This window comes from Sarcophilus harrisii, chromosome 2 (assembly GCF_902635505.1).
Source record: "Sarcophilus harrisii chromosome 2, mSarHar1.11, whole genome shotgun sequence".
Taxonomy (NCBI): Eukaryota; Metazoa; Chordata; class Mammalia; order Dasyuromorphia; family Dasyuridae; genus Sarcophilus; species Sarcophilus harrisii.
In genome coordinates this window covers 170,412,078-170,430,203 of record NC_045427.1, presented here as the reverse complement: position 1 = coordinate 170,430,203, position 18,126 = coordinate 170,412,078, and the positions used below count along the sequence as shown (strand labels likewise).

At 32.4% G+C, this 18,126-nt stretch overlaps 1 protein-coding gene across 6 annotated transcripts in view; it reads left to right on the top strand.

Moving 5' to 3' along the window:
• The window catches only part of MCPH1 (microcephalin 1), a 336,480-nt gene that overhangs the window by 114,968 nt on the left and 203,386 nt on the right, over positions 1-18,126 (top strand). The window lies entirely within an intron of this gene.

Here is an 18,126-nt window from a genome sequence, read left to right as displayed (position 1 = left end):
ATTTCAGATATAGCGCTGAAAAATGTTAAGTGGAGACATTTTCTCCTGTCATGATCTAGCTATCAGATGTGTGTAGACTTGGTACTGTAGCAAGTATGTAGAATTAATAGTTAAAGAGTAGAAAGCTGATAACTGTAGGAATTTAGCACCAATTTTGAGTTCCTGTTAAATTTTAGACTATCAGTTAAATTATTAATTAGTTATAGATTTCAGTTATGAATTGGAGTAGATTTCCTCTTGAGGGAATTTCTCTAACTCCAAGATTGTGTGACTGTATAGAATTGTTTGAAATTAATTTTTATATGAATTAATTTTAACTTTTTTGATGTAGTTCAATTGATTAGTCTTGTCCAATTCTTTGTGACTTGTAGAGTCACTGTCCATGAGGTTTTCTTGGCAAAGATATTATACTGGATTCTCTAGTGAATCCAGTGGATCCTTTTTTTAAACAGTCAGAGATTAAGTGGTTTGCCTGGAGTCATAGAAATAAGAAAGTTCTGAGAGTGATTTTGAATTCAGGTCTTCCTTGACTCCAGGCCCAGTGCTTTTATCCACTGAATGACCAACTGCCTCATTGTAACTCTAAAATGTATTTATTGAAGTAACTGTCTCATTTGACTGGTATTCTTCAAGAAAAGAACATTGTAGCTAACTAAATTTGTAGGTTATTGGTGTTAACCATTATTATCTTAGGTAAGAAATATATTCCTTTAGACACAAAACTCCCTAACTAACATTTTATTTTGATATGTTTCTTTTTTTATTTTTTTATTTTTTTTTTTTTGTTGAGGCAATTGGGGTTAAGTGACTTGCCCAGGATCATACAGCTATGAAATGTTAAGTGTCTGAAATCACATTTGAACTCAAGTTCTCCTGACTTTAGGGCTGGAGCTCTATCCACTGCACTACCTAGCTGCCCTTTGAAATTTTATTTTGGATGTCCACAGATGTGTTGGTCTCTCCACATCATATTCTTGTAAAGTTAGCGGTTTATCAGCTTCCAGAAATGAAAGAAGATTAACAAAATAAAATTAATATTTAAGAAAACTACTTTGAAAACTATAAGATAATGTCATATACATATATGTATATAAACATATATACATATAGTATACATGTGTGTGTTATTGACATTTTTATTATCATTTCTCATCTTTATGTTTCATGGGACTCAGATAAAAATAGCCTTGAGGCAAGTCACTAGCCTACTATTATTCTTTTATTTTTAGGGTTCAATAAATTATTGCAAAATACTATTATTTCTATAATTGAATGAAAATTTTGGGATGTAGGCTCCTATATTCACTAAATGTACCTTCAAGACAGTAACTTTAGTAGTAGACAAAATGATGGGGATGCTATTTCTTATTTTTATGTTAAAAAGACAGTCTTCTGCTAGGTCTCTATTTTTTTTTTCTATCTATTTCTTCTTGCAGCTTTCTTAACTTCTCTAGGAATTTTAGATCTATACCACTTGGTGCATATATTTTTAGTATTAAAATTGCTTCATTGTCTATGGTACCTTTTAGCAAAATATAGTTTCCTTCCTTATTTCTTTTAATTAGATCTATTTTTGCTTTTGCTTAATCTGAGATCAGGATCACTACCCCTGCTTTTTTTATTAAGCTTTTTATTTACAAAACATATGATTGGGTAATTTTTCAACATTCACCCTTGCAAAGCTTTCTGTTCCAAATTATCCCTTCCTTCCCCCTGTTCCCTCCCCTAGATGGCAAATAGTCTAATACATGTTAAATATGTTAAAATTTATGTTAAATCCAATATATGTATACATATTTATACAGTTATCTCCGATCAAGAAGAGGGAAAAAAAACTGAAAAAACAAATGTAAGTAAACAACAACAAAAAGAGTGAGAATACTATGTTGTGGTCCACACTCAGTTCCCATGGTTCTCTCTCTGGGTATAAATGGCTTTTTTCACTTGAAACTGGTTTGAATCATCTCATTGTTGAAAAGAGCCACATCCATCAGAACTGATCACTGTATAGTCTTCTTGTTGCTGTGTATAATGATCTTCTAGTTCTACCCCGGCTTTTTTAACTAAAGCTGAAGCATAATAAATTCTGTTCCATCCTTTTATCTTTACTCTTTATATATCACTCTGCTTTAAATGTGTTTCTTGTAAACAATATATTGTAGGATTCTGGCTTTTAATCCAGTCTACTATCTTTTTTTGTTTTATGGGGGAATTCATCCCATTCACATTCACAGTTAAAATTACTAATTCTGTATCTCCCATCTTTTTATTTTCCCCAAGTTATATTTTTCTCTTTCCTTTCCCCATTTCTCTCCTCCCCAGTGTTTTGCTTCTGACCACCACCTCCCTCAATCTGCCCTTCTTTTCTATAGCCCTTCCCCCTTTTTTATCCCTTTCCCCTTCTACTTCTGTTCTCCCTTCAATTAGCCTCTCTCTTTTCTTTCTCCTTTCCCCTTCTACTTCCCTATAGGATGAAACAAATTTGTCTATCAAACACAATATGTCTGATATTCTCTCTCTGAGCCAAACCTGATGAGATTGTGATTTAAATAGTGCTCATCCCCCTCCTTTCTTTTTCTCTCAATTGCAATAGGTCTTTTTTGCATCTTCATGTGATAAAATTTACCCCATTTTATTTCCCATTTCCTCTTCTTCCTGTACAATCTGTTTTCCACCCCTAGTTTTAAATATATTTTTAATTTTTAAAAGAACTTTTAAAAGAAAGTTATTTGTTTTTCTTTCCTTTTTAAGGAAAGAAGATAAAATTTGATCTTTTTGAAGATCAAATTTTCTATTCAGTTCTGGTTTTTTTTTATCAGAAATAAATGAAAGTTATCTGTTCATTGAATATCCATCTTTTTCCCTGAAAGATAATGTTTAATTTTGCTAGATAGTTGATTCTTGGCTGCAGTTCAAGCACTTTGGCCTTTGGAATATTTTGTTCAAAGTCCTTTGATCTTTTGAAGTAAAAGCTCTTTGGTTCTGGGCAATCCTGATTATGGCTTCTTGAAATTTGAATTGTTTCATTTTGACTGCTTGCAGTATTTTTTTCCTTGATCTGATAATTCTAGAAAATAACTATGATATTCCTTGAAGCTTTCATTTTGGGGTCTCTTTCAAGAGGTGATTGGTAGGTTCTTTCAATGGCTATTTTACTTTGTAGTTCTAGATCATAAGGGAAGTTTTTCTTGATGATTTCTTTGAAAGATTTTGTGTAGGTTCTTTTTTTTCATTGTGTTTTCAGGTGGTCCAGTAATTCTTATATTGTCTCTCTTGGATCTGTTTTCCAGGTCAGTTGTTTTTCCAATGAGGTAGTTTACATTTTCTTCTATTTTTTATTTATCCTTTTTTGTTTGTTTGTTTTTGGTTTTGTTTGACTGATTCTTGATATCTTATTGTCATTCACTTTATTTGCTTAATTCTAATTTTTAGTGAATTATTTTCTTCAGTTACTTTTTAAACTTCCTTTTGCATTTGGCCAATTGTAATTTTAAATGAGTTGTTTTTTTTATGGGATTTTTTTTCCTTTTCATTTTACCAATTCTGTTTTTCAAAGTAATGTTTTCTTTTTCCATTTTGTTAAATCTATTTTTTAAGGAATGATTTTCTTCAGATAATTTCTCTGTTTCCTTTCCCAAAGCTCTCAATTCCTTTCCCCATTTTTCTTCTCTAAGTCTTTTTTAAGAATTTGAATTCTTCCAAGAGAGCCTTTTGAGTTGGAGAGGAACTCATATCACCCTTTGAGGCTTCATCTCGAGACAGTGTCTTCAGAGTTTTGAGTTCTGTTCTCCATAATACTCCATATTATGGAGTTTCCATAATAACTATCTATGGTCAGAACTCTTTGGTTTTTTGCTCGTTTTTAAAGGTTGAGGTCTGCTCTTAGGGCACAGGGGAAATTGACCCAAGCTTCCTGTATAGGCAAAAGTGGCTTCACATTGGCCTGGGGCCCGTGCTGCCGACTTCCTTCTCATGCTGGGTAGGCATGATCAAGTGTCACTTGTTATGCTGGGGTTCAAGAGCTCACTATTTGCCTTCTACAGTTGTTTTGGAGGTTTCACAGCTAGTCTGCTGATTTACTGGCTTCTGAAACAGAATAGAGTAATTAATGCTACTGTATTTTGGCTAAGGGTCTCTTAGTAGATTTCCCTGCATGGGTTCTGTCACTCTAAAACCTGTTCAGAAACTTAATTTGATGTTGATTCTGCAGAAAGCCAGGAAAACTCAAACAAAGACTTGTCTACTTTCCGCCATCTTGGCTCTGCCCTTAGGTCTCTATATTTTGAAAGATTTTATTTCCACATAGTTTGAGGATTATGACTGTTCAGTATGGCAACATGTATGAAAAATGTTTTTCTTAAATTTGTGAGCTAATCCTGTCTATGTGATTATTGACTATAGTATTATCTGTGATATCACTCTTGTTCCAGTAGAGAATATTCTTAAGTTCTCAAGAATATTTTGAGATTTGCATTTTTAAATATAAGGACATATTGTCTGCTAGTTTTTAAAGAGTAGTTATTATTTATATAGCATTTTAAAATATGCATAACATTTTATCTCATTTGATTTTTTCAGCAATCATGTGAAGTAGATGCTAGCCATCATTATCCCCATTTTACAGATGAAACTAAGAAAATTTAAATGGTCAGGTTTATATAAGTGTCTGAGGCAGTCACTCAATAAGTATTTTTTAAGCACTTATTATGTGTACTGGGGATATAAAGAAAGTCAAAAGACAGTGCTGATGTCAGATTTCAGAATTTTATGAAGGAGAGACAATATATAAACAAATTATATACAGAATGAAATGGAGATATCATCAAAGAGAAAGCAGGAAAGAGATTAAGAGATCAGGAAAAGAAGATTAGGAAAGCATCTTACAGAAGCAGATAGGAATTAAATTTGGGTCTTCCTGATTCCAAGGCCAGTGTTATATGCAACGCTCTTAAAAACAAAAAGAAAAAAAAAGTAGAAAAATGAACTTCTGGCATATCAGTCTTGGCTGCTTGTCCTTATCTTTCTAGATAATTTGATAGTTTCTAGTTTGTTTTTTTTCCCAACCTACAGAATTGTTGCAATTTCTATAATTCTTTGAAAACTCTTTCCTAATGAATAAGATTGAAGTTTTTAGGAATAAATTTTCTTCAGTTTCTGATATTGACATGATCCTGTCGCTATCATGAATCTTTCGATTTCTGAAAGCAAATCTGCTGAATATAGCCATTTATTGGATGTTTTTTATTGATATATTGTTGCATGATTTTACTGTAGTTTTATTTTTATTTTTCTTGTTCCAATATTCGAATGATTCTAGTATATCCCTATCCTATAACTTTTTATGATTAATGTCTGGGAAAACCATTGATCAGATTGATAAAAATTATTGGGTATTTTGGCAATTGAATTAAGTGTTGCAGCATAAACTCATCTTCAGATGCTCACTGAAAATATCTTTGAATAACTCTGGTAGCAGATAAGAAAGACTTCATTCTCTTCCCATGTGGTTTTGATTTCTTCTGTTAGAACTGTTTATTTTGATAAATTTTTACTCCATTCTATAAGTTTGAAGTTTATGACTCTAGTATGAGATTGTCTATATTAAAAACATCTTCCTTCTGATTTTTTGGGTCAATGTGATTGGGTGCAACAATTTTATCTGTGATAATTCAATAATTTCAGTACAGTTTATTCACTGATTCTTAAGGATATTTTGATGTTTATATTTGTAGTAAAAGATTTATCATCTATTTGTGAAAAATAATAAGCTTCTTTCATATAGCAGACTAACTTTAGTTTCCCTTTATAATAACATTATTAAATTAGTAGTTAAGGGGATTATATCAGGCATATTTTACTTAGATTTTATCAAAACATTTGACAAAGTATCCCTCTCATGGTAATACTTGAGAAGATAATGGGATGTGGAAGAATCTTTATAATTATCAAATCTATCTATCCTACCTTGTATATCCTATGCTGAGATGTAGTCCCCCATAACTAACTGCCCTTTCAACATTAAATACTGAATGTCCTGTTGTCATTTCAACTCCAACGTGTTTAAAACTGAACTCATTCTCTTTCTTACCAAATCTGCTTCTATTTTCAACTTCCCCAATTTTATCTAGGGAACCACCATCTTACCCATTAAGGCATGTTTACAATCTTGATATTATCCTTTACTCCTTATTCCCCTCTTTCCACATTTCCAATCAGTTGCCAAATCTTGTTTTTCTACCTGCACAATATCTCTTGTGTTCCCTTTTTTTCTATTCACAGTACTATCTCCATAGTTCAGACTCTTGTAACTTCTTGCCTGATCTATTATTGTTGCCTTCCAAGTGGTCTCTCTGCTTTAAGTTTTCCTACTACAATCAATCCTTCTCAGAAATGCCAATGTGATTTTCCTAAAGTAGAAATGTTGATCATGTTCCCCCTCTTCCTTCCTCCAGTGCCTTCCCATTCTAAAATTAAATATAAACTCCTCTGTTTGGCCTTTAAAGCTCTTACAATCTGTTTTCACCTATCTTTATAGCCTTTTTACATATTATTCCCTTCTTGTGCCATTAAGAGAATTGAAGAATGTCTATGCTTTGCTCTGACCCCAATCTATCATATTCCTTCAGAGGGAGTTGGTTGTACAGTGCATAGAGTATGGACCCTGAAGTCTAGATAACTTGAATTCAAATACAGCCTCAGAAACATAACTAGTTGACCAGTGCGTTTGCCTCAGTTTCTTCAACTATAAAATGGAAATAATAACTTCTACCTTGCAGGGTTGTTAAAGGTCAAATGAGGTGAAATTTGTAAATTAAAAAAAAAATTTAAATGGTTACTGACACATAGCAGATACTATATAAATAAATGCTCGATTCCCCCTCAATTTCCATGTACTTTATAGTTCAACTGGTCTTCATACTGTTAATCAAACAGTATCTATCTTTCTTTTGTATTGACTTTTTCCCGTGTCTGGAATGCTTTCCTTCCTCACTTCTGTCTCATAGATTCCTTGGCTTCCTTCAAGACTAAATCCAAATCTCATCTTCTTTAGCCTGATCTGCCTAGCTGTCATTGCCTTCTTCTCTGACATTACCTTCCACCTATTCATTATATACTTTGTATTGATGAATGTATGTGTAAAGTGTATCAATTGTATCAACAGTGTATCAACTGTCTTAGTGCTCAGGATCTGAAAATCGTTCTTCTCAGTTTTCCCATACACTTAAGAAGAGTGGGGAAAGTCAGGGTAGAAAGGTTTCAACCTCCCAGTTCTCATTTTTCCTGAAGTGTAGAGGTTGTACCTCAGTACCATTTAACCACTAAGGTTAAGATTAGCTTTCATATACAAATATATATTTCAAAATCTATAATAAATATACAGAGTTCTTCCCTAATACATGGATCTTAATCTCTTCTATATCTCTTATAATAGACCTTCTGAAATGTTTTCCACTCACAACTCCTTTTTGCCTGAGAAATTTTTATGCAACCCTGGGCATAGAGGTATATAAAATAAGTATACAAATCACATGTTTACTGATAACAAATCATAATTCCACAAAACCACACTGAGTTATGTGACCTCACATGAGGCCACAAACCCATAGTTTAACATGGTTTATCTTATACTTACCTTAGCCCCTGAGAGGAAAAGGAGATTAGATTCATTGCTTAGCTCATTTCTTATAGAGTACCGTCCCATTTCCAAGTCCAAATCTCTCCTTGCACTTGAGTCCCAGGCATCCAGGCTTCTCAGGGCTTCTGTGCCTAGCTGGCCGCAACATCCTGCCTAGAATTCTGACTCTAAAGTCACAGTGGCTCAAACTTTTAGGTCCAGCAAGGACTGCCTTCTGCAAGTCCTTGAAACTGACAAAGACAAACATAAGACAAACTCTAGACAGAGAAATTTTGTAGTCATAGGATAAAAGGGAGAGCAGGGGAAAGGAAGTTTTTCCCTTTTGTGGGCTCATTTCACGATGCTCTCATGAGTGAACTATATTTTTCAACCTTTTGATTGGGACAGCCAAAGCTGTTCACTCTGACAGTTTCTAAAGACATTGCCTGTTTTGTCCCTGCATTTACTCCAAGGAGATTGTTCCCACCCACATGGTGAGAAGTTAGGAGGGAAATCCTTTCCAGGAGCAGTATACTTCCACATTAGGAGATCTGAACATAGACAAAGCAAGCCAAATTACACATGTAAGAATTGTGTCAGGATATGAGCTCCTTGAGAAGAGGCTTGTTTTGTTTTCTTTTGTTTTTCTTTGTATCCACAGCTCTTATCACAATGGCTGGCTCAGAGAAAGCACATAATACTTGTTTACTGCCAGATAGATTGATGAGAATACAATTAGAAAAATGTAGAACTTGTTTGATAACCAAACTCAAGTGTAGTTAATGTTTCAATGTCAACATTATGGGAAATCTTCAGTGTAGTACCCCAGGGATCTATACTTGGTGCTGTGCTGTTTAATATTATTATCATTAGTCTGGATATAGATATAGATGGTATGTTCATCAGATGTGCATATGACACAAATCTGGAAGGGACAAGCTAACTCTGGAGGAGAGTCAAGATCCAAAAAGATGTTGACAGGCTGCAGATTGGACTAAATTTAATCAAATAAAATTCAGTAGGGATAAGTATAGAGTCATAGTTAGGTTCAAAAAATTAATTTCAGAAGTACAAAGTAGAGGAAATATAGTTAGAGAGCAGTTGTAAAAGAACATTTGGGCAAAGTTGGTAACAGTCAAGAGTGTGATTAAACAGCTAAAAAAAATTAATGTAACTTTTAGAAATTTATTTTTAATTTGTTGAATAAAACAGGCAAATAAAACATTGTATGTTTGAATTATCATGTAAATTTCTTTTTCCTATCCCTTTCCTGCTCCCTTTCAGAGAGCCATTTCATAAAATAAATAGCATTTTTAAGACTAAAATTTAAGAAAAAGAGGGAGAAAAATCAGCATAACTGATAAGTGCTTTGAAAGCCTAATGTGCTATGTGCAACACTTTCAGGTCTCCTATCTTTCTACAAAAATGTACTGGGATTTGGGAAGATCCTCTCATATCTTTTCTTTAAAGACATGCTTGTTCTTTCTGATTTTGCAACAATTACTTTTGGTTTTTCATGGTTATATTTTTTGTTTACATTATTGTAGAAATTGTGTACATTGTTTTCTTTGCTGAGTTTGTTTCACCCAGCATCATGTAGATTTTTCAGTGCTTCAGAATTTGTCGTATTCATCATTTCTTACAGCACAATATTTCATTACATTTATGTGCCATAATTTATTTAGTCATTCTCTAATCAATTGGCATCTGCTTTATTTATAATTCTTTGCTACAATAAAAAATACTGACATAAATATTTTGGTGTATATAGTAACTTTCTTTTTATCAATGGCTTCCTTGGATAATAAACCTTATAATGGAATTACTGGGTCAAAAAGTATAGACATTTTAGTCATTTTATTTGAAAAATTCCAAATTTCTTTCAAAATTGTTTCACAGCTCCAACAACAATGCACTAGTGTGCCATGACCTTTCTAAAAATAATTATTCTTACCTTTTGTCATCTTTGATCATTTGTTTGATGTGAGGTGAAACCTTAGAATTGTTTTGATCTATTTTTCTCATATTTTGGTTATTTAGTATATTCCATCATTAATAATTTATAATTCTTTTAAGAACTATTTATTCAGGGGCAGTTAGGTGGCACAGTAGATAGAGCACCTGACCTGAAGTCAGGAGGACCTGAGTTCAAATTTGGTCTTAGATACATAACACTTCCTAGCTGTGTGACCCTGGGTAAGTCACTTAACCCCAATTGTCTCAGCAGAGAGACAGAGAGAGAGAGAAAGAGGAGGAGGAGGAGAAGAAGAAGAAAACTATTCATATCTCATGACCACTTCTATATAGAGAAATGGCTTTTGGTTTTATATATACATATATATATTTATTTATACATATATGTGTGTATATGTGTACACACACACCACAAATTCATACACATACACATATATAGATATAGTCTTTATATCTTTGATAGCAAACTCTTATCAAAGAAGTTTGATGCCTTTTTCTCTTATCTTAGATGCATTAATTTTGTCTATGGCAAAATAGAAGCTCCCTCATAATAGAAATGACATAATGTAGCAAAATTGGGATAGAAAATACAAGGTTATTCTGTGTCAAAAATGTAGAAAGAATAAGGCCTAAGTGCTTGCACAAGACATGGGTTAATATTTAAGGGTATATTAACAAATGCATACTGACACTAATTTGCTCTACAGGATGTTTATTTGCACATTGTTCCCCTTCATACCCTATGTAGTTCAGCTAAATTGGCCTTCTTGCTATTCTTCATACATCACCAAACTCTTAAAATTCCTATTTTCCTTTAGAAGTCTACTCAAGTGCTACCTTATATATGAAGACTTTTCCGATTCATACCTCTCCACCCTTGCTACTAGTGCCTTTGCTCCAAAATTATCTTGTACTTCTTTTGTATGAGACAATCTAGAAAAGTGGAGAAAGAATTGGCCTCAAAACTGGAAAGACCTGATTTCAAACCATGTCTTGACACCTATTCTGGGTATGACCTTGAACAAGTCACTTCACCTTTTAATACCATGGTCATTGTGAGACTTTAAGTTGGAACAAAAGTGCTACCTTGTATTGGAAGAAAGTGTGTTCTTCCTTAGCCATTTTATACTAATAAAATTACAGGAAAAGTCCCTATTTATTTTATATATATTTTGAATTTATCTACATATGTCTCCTCAAGTTAAGGCAAGCTCATTAACAACAAAAAATTATTTCATTTTTATCTTTATTATCCCTACTATCTACTACAATTTTTGGTACATAGGAGTTCACAAAATGTTTGTTGGTCAATTTTTAGCCTGGAAAAGAAAAAAAAAATAGGGAAGACATTATTGTAGTCCTTTGGAATTTGAAAGAATGTCTTGTAGAATATTTTTATTCCTTTTAGTTAAAATAAGTAGAATTAGGGCTAATTGAAGATTTTATATAAAGAAGGATTTTATAAAAATGAGAACTGTCCATTTATAGAATTTCCTGTTTTGTGTAAGTTGAATTCTGTCACTAGAATTATATTATTAGATAATGCTTCTATATCATGGATCTCTAGAGCAGATTCTTAATTAAAGTAGGTGGTTAAATTATATCATTTGTGAGATCCTTTCCAACTCAAAAGACCTCAGTTACTTTTAGAGTCAAAGAAAGACAAAAGACAATGATAAACCAGACATGAAATAATAAAAGTCACAAGTAGAAAGAGTAAGTTCATAGTTCTTGAAAAAAGAAGGTAGAACCTACTAAAAGGGAAGGTTTATGTTTATTCCTATTATATTCATTTGATTAAATTTCAATCATCATATTCTAACCTTTCAAAAAATTATCATAATTTCATCATCAAATGTATAATTCTTTGCAGATTTCTATCATTTGCATATTTGATAAACATTCTCTCAATGTCTTTATCCAGGTCTTTGATAAAAATATTGAAGGATACAGGCTACAGACATCTCCCTTGGGCAATTCATTACAGATTTCATTTTGAATTCAATCAACTTGTTCTGTATCTGTCTAACAATATTGTGATTTAGCAAACATGCACATCTCCACAAGTTTAGAAAACATGACAAATTTTGTTAAATTCCTTGTTCAAATCCAGGTATTGTATCCCCCTAATCTACAAGTTTAATAATCCTATTTAAAATGAAAATGAGGTCAGTTTGTCATTGTTAATTATTCTTGATGAAGCCATAGTGGCATTCAATGTTCACTGATCATTGCTAGATGCTCACAAAGTATTCTTTGAATTATGTGTTCTCTAATCAAATTCTGGCATTTGAAGACTTCATCAGCCATTTGAAAAATCTACTTGTAATTTTTTATCATCTGACTTGAAAACTTGCTGAAACCACCTAAGTGCTCTTTTAATACCTCCTTACTTTTCTTTTTTTCGAAAACCAAGACATTTTTCCATTGCCAACTTTTTGTATCTTTCCTGTTCTATTCAGATGGATCTTCTATACTTAATGGGCCTTGAGTCAACAATGACATTTTCCAATTTGGGGGGAAATATAGTGCTTTAATACTGGGAAATATAGTATTTTAATCTTCTGACCTGGATGTTCAATGAAGATACCTAAATGATGTTCTATTTCATTTTTTATCTTGTATTTTAGCTGCCTGATATTTCTTCTTGTTTTGATCTATATTTTCCAGTTCAAGTTCATTTTCATAAGCAACACAGGTATTAAATAGTTCTGCTTTTTTTGAAGTACTTTCAATACTTTTCCAAAATTTGTCATTTTTTTTTCAAAACCTTGGATATGGATTAATTTCTCTAGTCTTGTTTTCCTTCACTTTCATGAGTTCAGATATAGAAGTGTAATTTCTGTTCGAGTTTTATCATTTCTTCTTTAGCAAGTACCTCTTTCTCTTTTGTCAGAATCAGATTCAAAAGTTTCCATCCTTGCTTCATTCACCTTTTAAATAAGTAAATGTTATGCATTTGGCAAAAAAAAGCGAGATCCTACACATATCCAAATATTTAAAATCTTCTATCACTGTTTCCAAATGATGTTTCCCAAATACTTTATTAAAAAATTTTTTTGATTTGGCTTTTATCATTTTGCATCAGTTCATCAAACACTTACTATGTTTCTCTCTACTCTTAATAGTCATTGTTTCTTAGAGCACAGTATTAATTCTACCTTTTTTCCTCTAATCTATATTATTTTCTCATGACAATAGCATTTGTTTCTTTTTTGCCATTAATCCCCATGCAAATGATTTGTATTATGTTTCTCCTTTCAATTTACATGTTTTCTTCTGTGGTATATCTTTCTAATACAAAATGTTCTATTACCCCTCTTTTTTCTGTTTTTTTTGAATAAAGTTTATCTTTTCAGATGGATATATATTCCTTTTCTGAATCTTATCCTATCAGGTCTCAATATCTTTCACATAGAATATAACTACTTACAGGGTGGAAGCTCTAGTTCATCTTGTTTAATATCTCTCCATATTTTGTCTATAAAAACACTTGAGGTCATCAGTCTTATTACCATTTTTTTAAGTGTTATTTCTTGTCGATTTCTTGTATACTGTACTAGTGTTTGTCTTCTGATGCCATAACTGCTACTCACTATGGTATATATTTAGTCAGATAAGAATGGACAGTTTTCCATGATTAGCTACTTTATTTGCTTGAGTCATAATCAGATTCATAAAACTTCAGGCATCCATATTTTTAGTGATCTGGTTAAGTGTATTCAATCCTTATGCACAAGCTCATTATTCCTATATTTTAAGTCTGATCTAGAAATCTTTATCCAATTTTAAGACAACATATTACCAGCTCTTAAAGCTTTTAAATTTGCTTTTCTTTTAAAGCCCTTTCCTCTTTCTAGGAATCAGTTTTTTTATTTTTAAAATAACAGGCCAGATGATCTCTAAGATTCCTTCTAATTCTGGCATTTTGTGCTCCCCTGATTTTAATTCATTGAAGTGGAGGGTTTACTTTCTTAGGTTAAGAGACTCCTGTTGTCTCTCTGATGCTTTTAGAGTTCATGCTGAGTTTTACTTCCTCCAATGTCCTGCTACAAGTTATTAACAGTGGTATCAGTTATGGCATTTGAGGGTTGGAAGACTATTCTGGGTTTGTTTCCTTAAAGCCCTCATTGAATGTAGAGTGGTTAGGATAATGTTTATATTTAATGAGGGAATGTAAAGGTGAAACAAATTCTTTTGACATATTACAAACAATAGAATTCAAGTCTAGGAATGTATCAAACACAGCTGCAGGAACAGGAAGTCCTTAAGTTAACTTCCAGAGATCTGTATAACAGTTGGGTTACATTTGTTGTAACTCTTGCCATCAAAAAAATTCTCTAGAATTTTAGTAGAAGACAAAGTGAGAACAGTAAAGACATGTATAAGCTGTTCTTTCCTTTCCTTTTCTTTTTTTCTTTTCCTTTCCTTTGCTTTTTTCTTGTCCTTTTTTCTTTATTTACAAAATATTAGTATGATCTAAATAAATCTATTTTCTGCTTCATAAAAACATATCTTTTATAGAAATTCATGAATTTAAGATTTGGGATTTTGAGTATTTGCTGCCAAATCATCATGGAATTTAAATACCTCTACCTTCCCCTGTTTCCACTAGGCCCATTCTTTCTTTGTCAACTGTTTATTTCTCCTTTCTGACCTTGAGCCTGGAGCCTTCCCAAATTCAATTTTCAGTACATTTATTTAGCACTACTATATTCAAGACACTGTACTCAACTCTGGGATGTTTGGCCAGGATCGTATAGTCCAAATACCTATGTCTTGAAGTCCCCAACAGGTTACCAGCAAAATTTTTTCCAGAGAAAATTTAGCATTTATTAGGATTTTTCATGTAATGCCAGAGAAACTAAGACAAGATAGAGATTAGAGAGTATTTAATATTTTATTTGAAAAGGGGAGATCCACTGGGACCAAATGGATCCATGATTTGGTCCCAGGGCTGAATGAGACTCTCTCCCAGAATCCAGCAAACAATGTGAGTTCTCAATGACATATATACATGTGGCTCAGATACAGAGGGTAGACAGAGGCAAGGGTGGAGTCAGAGTGCTGAGAGCAGGAACAGGATTATTGATTTAGTACTGACAGGGTAGAGGGAGACATCTGATAAATTGGGATTACAAAATGGGGAGAGGCACCCAACATTCTGATGATGTCTAAGATAGAAGGTCTTTCTCCTTATTTGGATCATCATGATTAGGAGGGAGGGGTAGTATTACAGGATTGACCAGAACAATTAGGAACTGAGGTAGATCAATTCAGGGAAACCAAGGCAGGACAATTTAGGGAAACTGAGTCAGAATAATTAGGGAAACTGAGTCAGGATAATAAAAGAGAACTGTGGCAAAATATTCATAGGCCTAATCCAAAATTTGAAAGGATATTGAGCGTTTTTTTTTTTTAAGTGAAATTTGGAAGAAGCATGGTTAATTAATTATCTAAAGCAATCTCAGATTTCTCATTTTGTGAGACTTTTTCGAACCTTTCCCCCATGCATTGGAACTGTGTCTTAATAATAATTATGGCTAACACGGCATGGTTCTATGACCCTGAGCTAGTAGCTTAACCTTTCCTTAAAAAACAGACTCTATATAGGGGAATAATTGTAACATTTACACGAGATTGTTATGGAGATCAGCTAAAATAAGGTGCAGTGTAAATGCTAGTTATTTTCATTATTATGTTTTTAAAAAATATTTATTTTCAATATTCATTAAAATTATTTTTGAATTACAAATTCTTTTCTTATGGTTTGCTCCTCTTCCACTCACTGAGAAAGCAGCCAAAATGATATCAATTATACGTGTGACATTATGTAAAACATTTCCATCTTATGTTGTAAAATAAAGCAAAAACTAAGACACATAAAGGATAAAAAAAAAGGTTTGGTTCAATCTATACTTCTAAATATGGATAGTATTTTTCATGGATCCTTTAGAATTGTTGTGGATCATTTTTTAATCAAAGTAGCTAAATTTTTTTACTTTTGATCATCTTTACAGTATTCTTTACTGTGTACGATGTCTGGTTCTACTCACTTCACTTTATATTAACTCATATAAGTTTCAGATTTTTCTGAAATCTCCTTCTCATAATATTCTATCACATTTATATACCACAAGTTTTTCAGCCATTCCCCAGTTGATAGACATTCCTTTAATTTCCAATTCTTTATCACCACACAAAAAAAGAGCTCCTGTAAAGTTTTTTGTACAAATAGATCCTTTTCCCCTTTTTTTGATCTCTTTGGGATACAGATCTAGGAAAGACATTGCTGGATCAAAGGGCATGCACAGTTTTGTAGTCCTTTAGGCACAGTTACAGATTGTTTTCCAGATTGGTTGAAGTAGTCTACAACTCCACCAACATTCTATAGAGTCTATTTTTTTTTTTAATAACCCCTCCAACATTTATCATTTTCCTTTTCTGTCATGTTAGCCAGTATGATAGGCATGAGGTAGTACCTCGGAATTGTTTTAATTTGCATTTTTCTAATCAATAGTGATTAAGAGAATTTTTTTCACATGATTTCATAGCTTTAATTTTTTTTTTCTGAAAATTGTCTCTTCAAATCCTTGGAGCATTTTTTCAGTTGGAGAATGACTCTTATTTATATAAATTTGGATCAGTTCTCCATATATTTAATGAGCCTTTTTCAGAGAAACTTATTGTAAAAATTTTCCCCCCAGTTTCCAGCTTTCTTTCTAATTTTTCTGGCTTGTAATGATTTTGTTTCATGCAAAAACGTAACATTTTTTTAATTTTTTAAAAAATATTTTTTTATTTGTCAAATATTCTCAACTACATATAAAAAAATTAAAAAACATTCATTTTTAAAATGTTGAGTTCCAAGTTCTTTTCCTTCCTTCCTACTTTCCTTCTTGAGTAGGCAAGAAATTTGATATCAGTTACTCATATAAAGTCATGCAAAACATTTCCATCTTAGTCATGTGTAAGAAGAAAAAACAAATAAAAACCCAAGAGAAACAATTTTTTTTTTTTTTTTTTTTTTTTTTTAGAAAAACAGAGCTTCAATCTGTATTCAAAGCTCATTAATTCTTTTTTTTCCATTTTTCATCATGGGTCCTTTATAACTGTCATGAATCATTATCTTGATCATAGCATCTAAGTATTTCATAGTTGATCATCTTACAATATTGTTATTACTGTGTGCAATCTTCACCTAGTAAACTTTACTTTATTTTGCATTGGTTCATGTCTTCTCAGGGTTTTTTGAAACAGTCCTGCTCATTATTTCTTATAACACAATGGTATTCCATCTTGAATATCCCCTTAGTTTCTAATTTTTACTACAAATAGGTCCTTTCCCATTTTCTTTGATCTCTTTGGCATATTGATCTAATAAAGCTATTATTGAATCAAAGGAGATACAATTTTGAAACCCTTTAGGCAGAGTCCCAAATTATTTTCCAGACTAATTGAACTAATTCAAAACTCCACCAGCAATGCATTAGTGCCCCAATTTTTTTGGATTCCCTCCAGAATTTGTTATTTTTCTTTTCTATCATGTTAGTCAATCTGATAGGTATAATAAAATACTCCAGAGTCTTTTTATTTGAATTTCTATTGTCAGCAGTGATTTAGAACATGTTTTTCATGTAAGAATTTTTCATTGATAAATTTGATTTGTTCTTCAAAAAATTGCCTGTTCATATTATTCAATCATTTATCAGTTAGGTAATGGCTTTTATTTTTATAGATTTGGCTCTGTTCTCTATATATTTGACAAAAGTGGCTTATAATCAAAGGAACCTGCAAAATTTTTTCCCAAGTTGCTGTTTTCTTTCTAATTTTGCATTGGTTTTGCTTGTGCAAATTTTTTTACTGTCATATAATCAAAATTATAGGTAGCTAGGTGGCTCACTGAATAGAGGACGGGGCCTCTCTCTCTGACTGGAATCAGGGAGATTGATTTTCTTGAGTTCATATATTCAGACACTCAATAGCTGCATGATCCCTGGGCAAGTCACATTATGCTGTTTGCCTTAGTTTCTCATCAGTAAAATGAGCTAGAGAAATGGCAAAGCATTCCTGTATCTTTACCAAGAAAACCCCAAAGGGGGTCACAAAGAATCAGGCACAACTGAACCAACACAAAAACAATAATAAACAAAACTATCCTTTTTACTTTTCATGATCCTTTCTATATATTATTTGCTGGTAAACTCTCGAACAACTCTGACATAGATTTTCTATGCTTCTCTAATTTACTTAGGATATCACCTTTATGTGTAAATTATTTATCTGTTTTGAACATATCTTTGTATACAGTGCGAGATGATAGTCTATGCCAGTTTTTTTTTTCAGACTGCTTGCTAATTTTCCTACCAACTTTTATCAGATAGTGAGTTCTTACCCCAAAGGTTTGGATCTTTTGAGTTTATCTAACATTAAATTATTATTGTCATTTACTGCTGTTTCTTATATATCTAATCTCTTTCACTGATCTACTGTTTTCTTTCGTGGTCAACATCAGATTGTTTTCATAAGTGCCACTT